The 14,967-nt window shown below is 38.6% G+C and overlaps 1 protein-coding gene and 1 long non-coding RNA gene across 3 annotated transcripts in view; both read right to left on the bottom strand.

Moving 5' to 3' along the window:
• The window catches only part of LOC135728266 (ceramide synthase 2-like), a 29,701-nt gene extending 22,021 nt beyond the window's left edge, over positions 1-7,680 (bottom strand). Inside the window, exon 1 of the mRNA XM_065246422.2 lies at positions 7,326-7,680. The gene's annotated coding sequence lies outside the window, so the exon portion shown is untranslated. The remainder of the gene's footprint in view (positions 1-7,325) is intronic.
• A 1,063-nt stretch (positions 7,681-8,743) lies between these two features.
• Positions 8,744-14,642, bottom strand: LOC135720923 (uncharacterized). 2 transcript variants are annotated; one of them, XR_010521366.2, is made up of 3 exons: positions 14,417-14,642; positions 10,454-13,966; positions 8,744-9,925 (listed from the first exon to the last, which is right to left on the bottom strand). It is a non-coding gene; the product is annotated as an uncharacterized lncRNA (long non-coding RNA). The 2 variants fall into 2 exon arrangements; XR_010521367.2 differs by lacking the exon at positions 8,744-9,925 and adding an exon at positions 9,958-9,987.
• Positions 14,643-14,967: the final 325 nt, after the last annotated feature.

The following is a 14,967-nucleotide window of genomic DNA, read 5'->3' as shown; positions in this document are numbered from 1 at the left end:
TAGATTTGGGATTTGGACAAGGATGTCATTTTTAGCTGCAGTAGGCAACTCTGGAAGATTGAGATGATTTCGGTTGTTTACAATTTTCATGCCCCTGCCACACTACATCAGAGCAATCTCCCATCGAGCTGGTCCTGTCAGTGCGTGTGAAAGCATACTGAGATTACTTGCATAACACATTTAGAAATACAATCAATGGTTGATAAAGCACAATGACCTGTCAAGAAGAAATGTATCAAGCTCTCCATCCAGCTTGAACCCTTTAAAATCTCATAGATCTCTCCACCTTTCAAATGCCGGTCCGTTTTTGATCCTAGTTTTATTACGAGCACGGTCGCTTCCTATCTTTGTTTCCTTGGTTGTGTTCTTTTCCTTGGTTGTTCTCCTAGCCCTGGTTGTTAACCGAGGAAGTGGAAGGTTTGTTAAGGAATGTTTTCTCCACCATCACACTGTAGGGGTGTAACGGTACGCAAAAATCACGGTTCGGTGCGAACCCCGGTTTTGAAGCCACGGTTCGGTTCATTTTCGGTACAGTAAGGGAGAAATGCAAACATTAAACTGCAGGTTGTTTATTACTATAAACTTTTTTTTTACAATTTGTTTACACTTTTTTAAACACTTTTTATTAAAATATAACATATAAAATATATATAAAATGAAAAAATAATAAATAAAAGACTACTGCAAAGTTCTTTTTTACATTATTTTATAACAGTAGGTAACTCTTTTCTTAACCTTCTCTTAAACTTTTTCTACTAAAACCTTGAACTAACAAATTCAATTCCTGAATACATTTATGAACTATTAGCCTACATTTTTGCCACCAAAAATTTTCTGTTTTGATTTATTTTGGATTGTTTAACCTCACAGTATTGAACCATCTCTGTATAAAAATAATATTACTGCTCTATGTGTAACTGCATAGCAAGCAACATGATGATATACTTATTATACACTCATTTTGAGATTAGTGAGCTGCATACATAGCCATCTTTGATCTTTTGCACGTTTCTCCTAATCTTTGCTTGTGTCGTCAATGTAAGCTGTGACTTTACTTACGAACCCCTCCGCAGCTGAGTAACAGCTGAGTAAGCCCGGGTTACAGCTCTTCTCTGTCCCGACCAGCTGATCGCATTGTGACAATGATATGATTGACGTGAGGTGCAGATGAAAAATCTGATCACGCATGCCTTATTCTCGCTGTCACAGAAAGCGCGTCTCATGAATGCGTAGCAACGAAAGACGCGCATCCTCTCACGCATTTTGAAAGAACAAAGCAGCGCGTTGACACGCGTTTAACATGCGCTTTTAGATACGACACGTAAACATTTACATCAATAATCAAACGGATATACAACTAAGTAAATAAAAATCTTTCTGCGGGCCGAACTATGTTATATGTTTGACAGAAGACTTGCGCTGAACGCGGAGACTTCCGCCACTTAATATGTTCGTGCGGAAACCCACGTATTATGTTCCGCACAGGCGCACACAAAATGCATTCGGCCATTCGGTGCACGTGTGCACCGTGCCGAAAGCCCTGAACCGAAACGGTCCGGTTCGAATACACGTACCGTTACACCCCTATCACACTGCGTACTGCGTTCAATCCAACACACATGTGAACCTTACGCCACATTCAGACAGCCAGCGACCAGCAGTAGCAGAGCGACGCTATCTAATTAATTTCAATGGAAACCGGGCAACTTCCGGCGGCACGAGCGAAAGTGACCCTTGGCGAATGTGTGGGCGTGTCCAGCGACGTGAGAAAGTTAAGAAAAGTTATCTTTTATGCAAATGTCGAGCGAATTTCGGGAGCGAGTACCAATAAGAACGAAGCAGTCGAGTTCACTTCATCCTTCTCTCGTCAGTTACTGCCGTGGATGGTACTCGAGGGGGAGGGTGGATCTGTGGCGTTTGCAGGAACTGTGATTGACAGGCAGATATTACACAGCCCAGCGCTGATTGGACCAGATGAACCGGGAGCGGTGGATTGTTGCCAAACAAATAACAAGCTCTAGGTGGAGGTTTTTTTTCTTAAACAGTCTAATTTATGTTGTTCTATTGGAGCATAGTGTCAGTTTCAATGAATATGATCAAAAAATCTTGCAGACTGCAGCTTTAATATATAGGTTTCTCCATTGTTTTTGTCTATTTTTAAACCATAGACGCTATGGCTGTGCTATTAATTGTTTTTGATTTTCATGCAGTGCCACAGAGTAATCGTGTTAAATAATCGCAATTATTACCAAAATAACCATGATTATGATTTTGCCCTTAATCGAGCAGCCCTAATGTATGCTAAGAGTTGAGGTTAGAACTGGGATTTGGATGTCATTTTTTGTAACAAAAAGTTGCTCTGAATGGGAAGGACTGTCATATCATCTGTATGCAACATTGAAATTTGTCGTATATATTGCACAACTTTTCACACTGCGTGCTATTTATACCCAAATCATGAATACACAATCAGTGTAACAATGACTGACGAAAGAAATGAAGATGAGAAAACCAATTGGTTGAAACACGTCCAGTCTGGTCAAAGTTTGTACAGAGAGGACATATGAAAACAAATATTTGGGAGTCAAATACCTATCGTTGCTGCTGGATTTTTTTCATGCTGTAATTACACTGCATGGTTCAGGTATGAATGTTTTAAAGATGATATGTCTGAACCCACACTGATGTGTCTCTGTTAAAGAATGCTCATTGGCCAGCTGATTTGCTTGCATTAAATCTTTATTCTACTACGCATGGCTTACCTGCCAGCGCTCTTGTTCCAACCTACCCTAAAGGAAAGAAACTAATTTCACCACTACACAAATACTACAAAGTAACATACTACCTAGGGCTGCACGATTAATTGAAAAATAACCGAAACCGAAATTCAGAAACGTTAACCGACCCTATTTTATCATGTCGGTTATTTTCGGTTTTTAATCCTGTTAATACTTTCCCTTTAAAACATACTACCACGTGTGAGGTTACGTGGCTCCGCCCGTCCAGTCAGTAGCATCAAAAGGTAGCATAGAGACACATGGCCGTTTCTCAATATGCGTTCTTGTCTGTACTTGTGTTCTTGTGGACTTGTGAAACGTCATCAGTCGCGGACCAAGTACTGTTCCAAATCAAAGTTCGCATCAAGCCCAAGTTCACATAAAATCCCCGGATGTGTTCTTGATCTGCCCATTTTATCAAGGATGCATCAGAGGAGACTTGTGTGGACTTATGACAGCGGAGTTTCCCAGAATGCATTTCGCATCAGGAGTTCGTTCTTCCGAGTCTGAACTTGCAAGTTCCAACTACGAAGGACACAAGTCCAAGTTTGGCGTACTTGGTATTGAGAAACGGCTATGGAGAACTCAAACACTGTGTTAACTGAGCGGATCATCTAGTGCCAAAGAAAAACAAAGTAGTTGCGCATGTGCGGGGCCCCGTGATAAAACTACGAAATGCACGATCGGGTTTTTACCGCAAATTTGCATGACGCGTAAAAGTTTTATTTCACCTTGCGCTCAGTTGAATCTACCGATGAGTCTATGCAGCCCGAGTAAAGCCAACACATACCTCAGAACTGCGAGAAGACGCAGGAAAGCAGGTTTAATAAGACATGGCAGAGATGAGAGAGAGAGAGAACGGGAGACCTTCTAGTCTACATTAACACCAAAAACATTATAGATGAGAGTAAAGGTCTTAAACAGCAGAGCCCAGTTGAGGAAAACTGAATAGAAGACAAGAAACGTGTAAAGGCTACAATGTGTATTACCATGCCACTTATCTCATTATCTTGATATAACTTATTGTATATGTATGTATCTTATGGCTAGAATTAGTCATGTGGGTTGTATGAATCTTTGGTTTATAAGCTCCTATTCTGAAAGTTTAATCAATTGCATATGGTCAAGTCTATTTATTATTTTTCGGTAATGCGGTTATTTTGGGGGGAAATGGGAATAACTGCATTGCAGGCTGATTTAAGGTGTGCCCTAAATTTTCTGCTTGTGCTCCTAAAATTTTAAGTCAGGGGGTACAGTACTCCTAATAACAAAAAAGTTAGTCTGGAGCCCTGAATTACTAGAATTAAAAATGTTTATTTTCTACTTTTTTTTAGGAAACTTGCAGTATACAGTAAACTAAAATGTGACTGTTTTCATTTCAAGCAATGTGTCCTTTGATTTCAGTTTAAGTCAAAATGTTCAAATAACCTTAACAACTAATACTTTCCTCTTCACTTAATTCTTTTAAAATCACAAAGATAACAACAAATGCCCTTTCAATAGAAAAATATATCCCACCTTTAATATCTGAGCATATTTAAAATACAAACCTTGCCAGCGAACTATGAGGCAAAAAATAATAATCGCTCATTAATCGTAACCGATGTCAAATGTTAAATTAACCGAGGTTTTGATTTTAGGCCAAATCGTTCAGCCCTAATATACCAATTATCATAGAGAAAAAAAATTATTTTGTTTATAAATAAGCCAAAATCATGCTGGGATAGGATCATTTGTTAAACACAAGATAAAAATGCACACCTTCTAAAAATGCTGGATTATCTTCAACCCAGGGTTTGGCAAAAAGGGACAAGCGTAATTGTTGGGTTAATTTAACCCAGAAAAAAAATACTTTTTTTGACCCATCATTTACATTTACAGTTAACATTTAGATTGTGTCATTTAGCAGACGCTTTTGTCCAAAGCGACTTACAAGTGAGGTAAACAACAGAAGCAATTATAGCAACACAAGAACAGCAATACATAAGTGCACTGGAAATAGTCTCATCAAGTCCAACACAATATACATAGCCAAGGAGTTGTTAGTATTTGTTTTGTTTTTTAAGATAAGTAGAGATAAAGGGAACGGTAAATAGAGAAAGAGATAAAAAGAAAGGTAACTAAAGAAAGATAGTAATTTTGGGTAAAAACAACCCAGCATAGGTTAAATTACAGGGGTTCACTTTTTGACTGAGTGTGGGTTGAGAATACTTTTTTTTAGATCTGTGTCTGCAACATGACTACAATGTAAATTTGGTTAAATTTAGGGGTGTGAAGATTAATTGTGCAAATGCGCGTTTTCTCGAAGAATTAATTTTAATGAATTACAGTGAAATGGTGCCACATCCAGAAGCCAGAGGGCGCTCTCGTTCAGAAACTCCATTTACATTTATTTATTTAGCTGACACTTTTATCCAAAGCGACTTACAGTTGCTAAATATGTCAGAGGTTGCACGCCTCTGGAGCAACTAGGCGTTAAGTGTCTTGCTCAGGGACACAATGGTGTGTCACAGTGGATTCAAACCCAGGTCTCTCAAACCAAAGGCGAGTGTCTTATCCCCTATTTGTGATGCAGAAGAAGTACCATTACAAACTTATAAGATTATGGTGGTATGATAACCTTTAGCCAAAATACCACGGTTTCACGGTGTTGCGGTATTGCCACTGCAACACTAAAATGTGTTATTTTCAAATGCCAGGTAAAAATAAAGCCTTTAAATTATACTGTGCTTTCAAAAATATATAATATTCTGGTAATGTATATTAAATGTAAACATCAAATCAATCACATGACTTAATGATTTAATTAATTTTGTATAAACACAGCTCATTCCTTGGAGACGGTATCACAAAACATTTTAGTGGTTTTAAAACCTTGACTGTTTAAAACCTTGGTATACCTTGAAACGGGTAACCGGCCCATGCCTAACTAATAACATATTTGAATACTACAATACTAATTTCTCGCTAGAAATGCAATTAAAAGGTGTAAAAAGTGAAAATATACAAAATTTGTGCTTGGAGGCCAATTTATTTTTTAATTTTCCCATGCACATACACGCATAGAATTGTGTGTCAGGACGATGGAGGTATCTTATGAGTCAGGAAGTAAACCTATAACATTAGATTCGGACATGCATTTTCCTGCCTTGGAATGCTGCCTCAGAAGGCAGCAATTTAGAGTTTTTCGACACAGCCGCTATTCCAGGAAATGTCTAGAGGCATATTTATAATTGCTGTTTTTCAAATATTTCAGGTATTTTCATGATAATAAAAAATATTTTAAATGATTATGTTTGACGAGTGTTGCTTTTTTAATGCACATTATAAACGACTCAAACTCATAGTGATTTTAGATAGATAAGGACTTCCTACTGATCACAGAGCTGTGGTACATGCACAAGTTGTGCATTTGAAACAGAGCCTTGTGATTCAGAATCAATTTTCAGACAGGTACATTTAATGGGAAATGCAATGTATTGTCACAGCCCTAGTTAAATTCACCCAATGAAACAAGTGACCTTTGAACACTGGAAGCAAATTAAGGAGGCTTAGCTCAGATTTCCTCAGACCCCCCATCATGAAGATGGAACAGGGCTGGTTTTGCATTGCTGTTTGGATTATTTGGATATTAAAATCCGAGCTGCAGTGAGACTGAGTTTATTTAAGGTCTTCATATATCACATTAAGCTTTTAATAGGAAAACATTCAAAAATGCAGTGGTTTTAATTCATTGCTAATTTTTTGTAGCTTTAACCCTCAAGTTCTCACTTTGGTGATTTATGAATCATGCTATTTGACACACTATTAGTAGTTATAATATTATAATAAAAGCAAATATTTCTTACTTATTCTTATTATGTAAAAGGCAATGGTTGCAAAAGTGCAAATGTTTAAAGTCATGATGTGTCATGGTGGTTTTCAGTAAGCTTCTCTATGCCTACGGTTTATTACTCATATCTTCCACATGTGCTTCCAGCAGACACACAATCTTTGAATCAAATGAGTCAAGTGTAGCCTACTTATGCTGAGGGTCGTTTCAATTTAAGATTAAAATTTAGAGACAACACTTGAGTAAAACCTGATAAAGTGAGTGGTGCTTCTCATCATGATATTATAGATGAGGTCTAATCTTGGGTAAATGTTTAATAGCAGAAAGCTATGATGAAAGGAAAACTCATAGACTCTTGAACTGTGGTCCATCATATGATCCAACTCAATGGACATTGTCCATGAACACACAGACTTATGTTTAACTATTATTTGGAATGGGATTTACACCACCGTTCAAACGTTTAGGGCCACTTGACTGATTTTTTTCATGATCGTTAACAAAAATATTTGTGCAATTAAAAAAATATAGCAAACCAGACATTAAAGAGTCCAAAACACATCTTAAAAAGAAGCCATTCAATATTGCTTAAAAGGCAGTGTAAGAAGCTGCTTGATATGCATATCAATATGTATATGGCTAGGCTAAGTTACACACACACACATACGTGGGTGCGAAGTATCTGAATCAGAGATAAATAACGGGACTTAACTTACTTCAGTCAAAGATCCGCGCTGACGGTAGGCTCGTTAGAGATCGCTTTACAGAAGTCAGTGGCGCGTGTTAAAGCCTCTCCTTTTTATTTATTTATTTACGGTCCGGTCAGTCTGTTTACCACCCGCATCTCTCCTCCCAGCAACAACAAAAGTTTGATTTACCGCGTGCGCACACAGCAACAGATGCTAATATCTTCACTCAGTTGAAATGGTAGCCTATATCCTGAATGTGCGATATCAAACCCGATCGTTTTCTTCCGCTGGGCTTCGATGATTAGCGTGTTATAGTGCGACAGACTTCGGGAAGTGAAGGCTCGCCGGAAAGAGCGCGCGCGTACGTGTGTGAGAGAGAGCGAGAGAGATAACGGAACGGGAGGGACTTACACATCATGACGCTCGAGCACATGAGAGATACATCACACACTATTCCGGAATCTCAACATGGTTTTTTTTTCACTTAATATCCAAGTGTAAAAAATCTACAAATATAAACACTTAAAAAACTATTTATAACAACTTATTGAGGGGACCCGGACTAGTTGTCACGAGGAAGTTTAGGGGTAACGTTAGGCTATACTATTTGTAAATTAGTTTGGAGTTAAACTATTCTTGCATTCATTTAGGAACGATAATTTTACAAAAAGTTGATCAGAACAAGGGTATAAATAAAGTTAGGGGTTAGATGAGTGTATTTGAGGTCAAGGGTTTTCATAAAGTTAATTTGTTACACTTGATGTATATGTTGTAAATGTAAACATTTTCATAATATTACATTATTTGCAGGCCAACACTGTGCTTTTAATATCAGTAGATAATTTTTTGTATGTTGCTTTTATCAGTGTATTAGTGTACAGTGTATTTAGTATTTCATACCTTTTCCAATGACAAACTTTCTTAAATAAAGTAACAATGATTTTTTAACTTTTTGGGTCCAAATTTCTATGAAAATTCAGACTCAGTACTAAAATGTCTGTTGAGTTCAGACTGTAAGATGAGAACACTGGATCCCTCTAGTGCTAAAGCTCTCGAATGACATACAGAGGCCTTCATATCAGTTTCACTTTTAAGTCATCAGAAGTAATTGCTTCATTGCCTTGCCAATAATTACCATTATTGTTTGTGTTTAACATAATGTTGTGATGATATGTACTCTGAAACTCAAAGAGGTAAATAAACAGTATAAATTAACATTAACATCAAACACCAATACAGAAAATACTAACTTTTCATCTTTAAAGTTTGAAGAATTTCAGTGACTTCATATAAAGTAATATTTTCTTCAAAGAAAAGAGTGACATTCTTTCACATGATTTATTAACATTTTTAGAACATAATTCTTTAAGGTAAATAGTCTGTAGTAATTTACGGAATTACTGTAATGAGAAAAAAGGTAGACACTAAAAGTACATGGCCCACTAACAAGTCTCAATCAAGAGACCTTAGCTTAGCCTTTCAGCTGAAATTGCAATCAGCAGTTTTGGAAAGGCACAAGGCTGAAATCAATTCTGTTTTGAATGTGTGGTTCAGTTTTGACAGCAGTGTGTTAGGATTTGAACAAAGTGCTGTAAATCCAGTGTGTTGTGCACGTTGTGTTTAAGTCATGGGATAAGTGTGCAGAGTTTTGAAAACTGTGTTCAAGCAATGAAAAACGAACTAGAGTTTGGTCCACATGAACTGCTGCTGTGCAAACTAGTTAGAGTTTTGCACATGTGACTCCAGTTGTGCCCACTGTCGTTTAGCAATTGAAATAAAACTGTAATGATATTCCTTATCCGTGTACGACGTGTATCTGCTGCCCTTGTGTCTTCTGATGCAAATGATTGAAGCTGAGTCCCATACCCTCTCACCGAACCAATGGTTGACTGATGGACATCCAAGGTTCATCCTACCAGGGGCAGAAGGGCGGTTGGTAGCCGAAAAAGTGTAAAGCTGGTTGTTTGATCTCTTAAGCCAGGTGCACACTGTTGTATGGACTCGAAATGTAAAGTTTAAATATGCTTATATGCAGTTTTAGCCCGTTGCTTGAACACATTTCGCAAAACTTCGCTCATTGTGCCAAAACTCTACACACAAGTAAACATGACACTACACTGGGAAATATACCATTCACATCTGTGTCAAATTGAAACTCTACTATCAAAACCTAAACTCTCCTATCAAAACCTAACATTCCTTTGTCAAAATGTAACTCTAATGACAAAATGACACACACTTGCATCATATATATACATTTCAGATCAGGGGGAACACACTAGTCTACTTTATGTAAAACACTGCAGTCTTTGATTTTTACTGTTTATTCAGAAGACATATTTTCAGGAGGCACATTTTCAAACAACCAAAAAAGCAAGTAGGCCTACTCAATATTGTACATTGCAGCACTGTACATTACAGTTACGTGAATCCAGTTAAAGCAAAAAAAAGAAAATTGAAAAAACACTACACTGTAAACACAGAAAATCATGGCAATTGTGCATACGTGGGCTCATGGATCCCGCCGTCTGTTGGGGTCTGGCCACAGGACCTCATCGACATCGCAAGCAATGTCTTCTCCCGCTAGGTACTTGAGGCTGTACAGCTCCATCCATGGCCAAGATTCTCTGTAACAAAAAAAAAACATATTACTGTACTACATTCTCCCCCAGAAGGTCTTCTAGTCATTCTAGAAAGATACAACCACAAATTGTCATTGGTTTGCTCTTTTTTCCTACAGAACTTTATTGTATATATCAGTGGTTCTCAACTGCATTCCTGGAGGCCTACTTCTCTGCACATTTTGTATGTCTCTCTTATCTGGGAGACTAAATTCACTTCATAGGTATCTCTACTAATGAGCTCATGATTTGAATCAGGTGTGTTAAATAAGGAGACATACAAAATGTGCAGTGCAGTGGACCTCCAGGAATAACGTTGAGAACCACTGGTATGTACTGTATCATCCACTGTACTGAAACATCTCAATACAAGTAATCATGGTATGTTTTTCAAAAACTACCACTTTGGCTGAAAAAGGAGCATTAGCACCCTGCAATACCCTGTACCCAGGTGATGTGGTTTTGTTATATACTGTAGTATAGTGCTGTAAATGCCCTCTGAGTAGAGTAGAAGGTAGAGAGATGAAGACATACCTGTTTTCTAGTCGGAATGTTCTTATTACAGATACCCCTGTGATTGCTTAGATGTGGGTGGACTCTCTGCCCAGCTTCCCTCATAGTCAGGCCATGGTTGATGACATGGTCCACCAAAGTTGCTCTTATATCATCAGAAATAAGGGTCCGTGCATGGACTCTTCGACCTTGACCTTGTCCTCATCTTCCTCTTGCTCTACCTCTGCCTCTTGCTCTCCCTCAATCCATGCTTGCAAAGTTCTTGAAATGGCTAAAATGAGGACTTTTTTGTAGCTGGTTGATTGGTGTTCAGTTTTGCAAGTGAGTGCCTTTAGGTGTGTATTTGAGTGGTTTCAATTACCCCATGTGTTTTGTGTTTTCCAAATGGCACCCTGAGATTTCATTTTTGAATGAAGTGTCTTATGTATGAAATAGTGAGTAGTTTGCAGGATCAAGTGTGTTGCATAAAGGGGTAAGTGTGTTGCAGAATTTCAACTAGAGTGCAAAGCAGCGCTTTGGTTTAAAGTATGAGTACATGTGTTTGAGGTATGGTATCAAAAGCTTTAAGTTGTGTTACTTTAGTCTAAGCATGGGTCTATAGTGTTTAAGCAACAGGGAAAAACTGTATATAATATATATTATTTATTAACCGAATGCATTGAAAATGAATTAATCAGCTACTAATCGCTGCTGCAATGACCTAACGATCCCTGGAAATACTTCAAAAACATGATCAGACACTTCTTAAGACCACACTGCAAAAAATGAATGTTTTACTTTGTATTTTTGTCTTGTTTTCTAACATAAATTCTTACATTTGTTTAAGAAAAATCAGCTTAAATTAAGTTTATTGAATTAAGTTGAAACTGGAATTAAGCTTATGTTTCTTACTGCACTAGCAGATGAAGTAAAAAAACTCTTGATTTTCATCGTTTATACTTAGGCTACTTGCTTATCAAGTAAATGTATCTCTATTTAGATATTTATATTAGAAAACAAGACAAAAATACTAAGACAGACATTCATTTTTTGCAGTGCATAGAATGGTGTTACAACAATGGGGAATTGAAATTCGATGTGTAAATATGCTTTAGAAGTGTAAACATGTCAACCTTGATTTGCATGCTTAAAACAAAGTGAATGAATGGGCTGTTTTCCATTACTACTTTTACGAGTGCTGCAGCGTCTCTAAAAATGTATTTAAGCCCTCATCTGCTTTTAGTTCTACTCATTTATTTATGTTTTACTGTACCAAATGAAACATGGAGAAGCCTAGACATCGGTGCAGTGTGTGCGACAAGACTTTCACCGAAAAGTCCAACCTGACGAGGCATCTGAAGATCCATGCCGTCGTCAGGGAGATTGACTGTGATGTCTGCAGGAAGAGCTTGACCACCAAATCATTGCTGGTCAGCAATCAACAGCAACACAAGTACCCCAACATCGTTTTGTACCAGCAAGGAGAGGCCAGGCTGCAGTGTACAGAGGCAGCAAAGTCTGTGGCAGAGGCCCCCAGCACCGTTGTTGACCCTACATGGCTGGATCGCAAGACAGCAGTGGCGGCTGCCAAGAGGTCCGGGGGTGAGCTGTAGAAAGGTCGGGGGGTGAGACAACGACGAGGAAGACGGGGCCCACCATGCTGCCCAGCAGCAGTACGCCTGGCTGGCGTACAGTCCAAAAATCTGATGAACCTCACCCCGGCCGTCAGAAGCATGTTCCCTGCCATAATCTGCGGCAAGTGTGCTGTGGACAGGAGTGTGGTCACCCTGATGAGCGACCGACTCAACGCAGTCTCAATGAGTAAAGTGCAGAGGCTGCTACAGAGCAGGGCCACGACGAGTGGTACGTGGAACGTCGGGACCTGTACCAGACTCTCCTGTATGATGCCCACCATCTTCATCTCAGCGAGGTATCCTTTCGTTTGCCAGAGCAGCTGGCACTTACACCCCTCCCATCGCCCTGTCTCCACTTCCATCTGCTCGGGTCCTGAGGCGATCCTGGAGATGGAGAAGATACCCGTGTACAGGGACCAAATCCTCAGTACGACTGGGGAAATCTTGTGCATTGATGGCACGATTAAGGTATGTATAGCCAAAAGTTCTTGTGATCATATGGAACAGACTGACTGTTGATAAACACCACACGTTCTGCTTTATTTTTATAGGGGCTGTTTACACTTTGTGTTAAGATGTGTTTTCATCGATCGGATCACAAGTGGACGAGAGAGACACATTACGTTTACACCTGGTATTTATATCCGTCTCTTTCACCACTTTTTACCACTTCTGTCCTGAATACTGTGAGGGGGTGGTCTGTTGAGTCCATCTCCTGTCATTTAAATGTGAGCGGGAGGAATGGCGAGTTTATATGGACACAAACTAATATTATGTCTGAATCCACTGCTTTTGTTGTAAGTAAACATGCTGCACAGTGTTTTGTACATGTATTTGTTAGAGCTTTCTCTGAATTTTAAGCGCAATTGATGAAATATGATCGTACAACTTTCACATGCTTGCAAAATGAAACTGCGGAGATCAGCCGCTTTAGTTTTATCAATAATAGTGCTGTACACCGTGTGTTCGCGCAAGAAGTCAGAAAAGACGTAAAAAATTGAGTTTAGTACCTCAGATTAGATAAATGGGCAGAGAGAAGGTGGTCGCGTGTGGCTGTTCGAACATATACAACCACATGTGCGTTTACACTACAAAAGCAATCCAATCGAAAGGGTTTTCGACTACCTCTGAATGTGGTTGAAAGTGGTCGAAACTGGACGAGCTCAAAACATTTTGAACACCGTTTACACCTGGCATTACCGTCGTCCACTTGTGCTCCGATCGATGAAAACGCATGCTAATGCCAAGTATAAACAGCCTCATAGATTCTCAAGAAGATCTACGGCGACGGCCAGGGCATTATGCAGTACGTCACCAGCATGCTGAATAAGTGGGGTCAGTTCTTGACCACAGTGGTTGTGGCGTCCAAGGGGTGTTACGCACGCATGGCCAGAGGTCTTGTTTTCGCTGTGCCAAAGCTCCTGCCCTGAAGGTGGTGTACGCGAACAACAACTGCTGTCGGTGATTTCAAAGAGCAGTTGAAACCTATGATGAAATGGATAATCCAACATGTAACACACCTACACAAAATATCATGATATTATTTTCAGTGACAGCAGTCCGTTGTTCTTGGAGAATCGGTTTGGAAACTGGGTGAAGAGAGGTACCTTCATCAGGCTGGACATCTGCCACTACCGTTGTGATCAAACAGAGCCAAATTCTTTATTCACCTCCAAAAGGGTTGTGTTACAGGAGACTGCTTTGGTGATAGAGTCCATCCTTGCTGAGTTCCAGGGACCAGCCAGCCTTGACATTGATGGCATTTACCTGTTTAAGTCACCAGAGGCAGTCGACGCTAACTGGGCAGTGGCCAGCAAGCACCTCAGTTGCATAAAGGTGGGTTAATGTCTTTGTGGTCATTGTGTGTCAAAACATTATGAGGAGATGGGAGCTTCTTTTTCAAAGTGTATTAAATCATAGTCTAGAAAATAATAAAGACATAATACAGTTAAATAAGATTGGCTCAACAATATTAACGATGCTAATATAGGCTGTATATAAATAACAAACCCATTTAGTAACAAATCTAGCTAACAATCAAGAAATGGTAATCTCCAATACACATTTACATCAGTTAGGCTGATCACAAATGACTTAGTATGAATGTGTGAGGTATAAAGCAGAGAAATATCATTAAACAAATAATAGTGGGCAAATAACTAAACCACATCCTCATGCAGTATAAACCATTTAAATTTCAAAGGCATATCACAACATAAAGAATAATATTGAAAGACTGACAATGTAAATCACTTGGTTTTTAGACAAACAATTACCACTCTAAAATAACTGCAGGAAGTAGCACACAAAATTAAATAATATACCTCAAACACGATCAATCTCTTAAAGTAATAATAAAAAACTTACTTACTAGTCATGTACTTGCACTTTAACACCAAATCACCAACGATAAACCAGAATGACAGGCAGGAGAAACTTATATTTAAACCGCTGACGTTCTCTCAGTATTACAACTATAACACAGCAGGTAGTGAACAAGAACGCAGCTCCTGGAAAGGTCAGGAATTGCACTTATCAAAATCAAAGTCCCACAGTAAAAGTCTCTTTCCTTTAACAGCCTTTTATACAGATGCCATTTCTTCTGTGCCATCTGTGGGAGAGAGAAAGAGGTTTGTTTGTTTGTTTGTTTGTTTGTTTTTTAAAGTGTAAAGTTTTTTAAGGATAATCTTTTTATTTAAATAGTTCAAAAGTTCAAAACATGCACTTTACAATTTTACTTAAGAATGTTCTTGTGTTTGTTTTTATTATTATTTATGTTGCTATTAAAGTGCACTTTGTAGTATCTTTTTTATACAAACATGTTCTGGCCTATGTTCAATATCAAGGCCAATCTACCTCATTAATTTTAACCTTAATCAGTTCCGATCTAACACAATCAGTTTACATACCCTGGCCTTTAGT

The sequence above is a fragment of the Paramisgurnus dabryanus genome, chromosome 13 (assembly GCF_030506205.2).
Source record: "Paramisgurnus dabryanus chromosome 13, PD_genome_1.1, whole genome shotgun sequence".
In the NCBI taxonomy this organism is placed as follows: domain Eukaryota; kingdom Metazoa; phylum Chordata; class Actinopteri; order Cypriniformes; family Cobitidae; genus Paramisgurnus; species Paramisgurnus dabryanus.
Note: the sequence above shows the minus strand (reverse complement) of the source record. Positions and strands in the feature narration are given on the sequence as shown.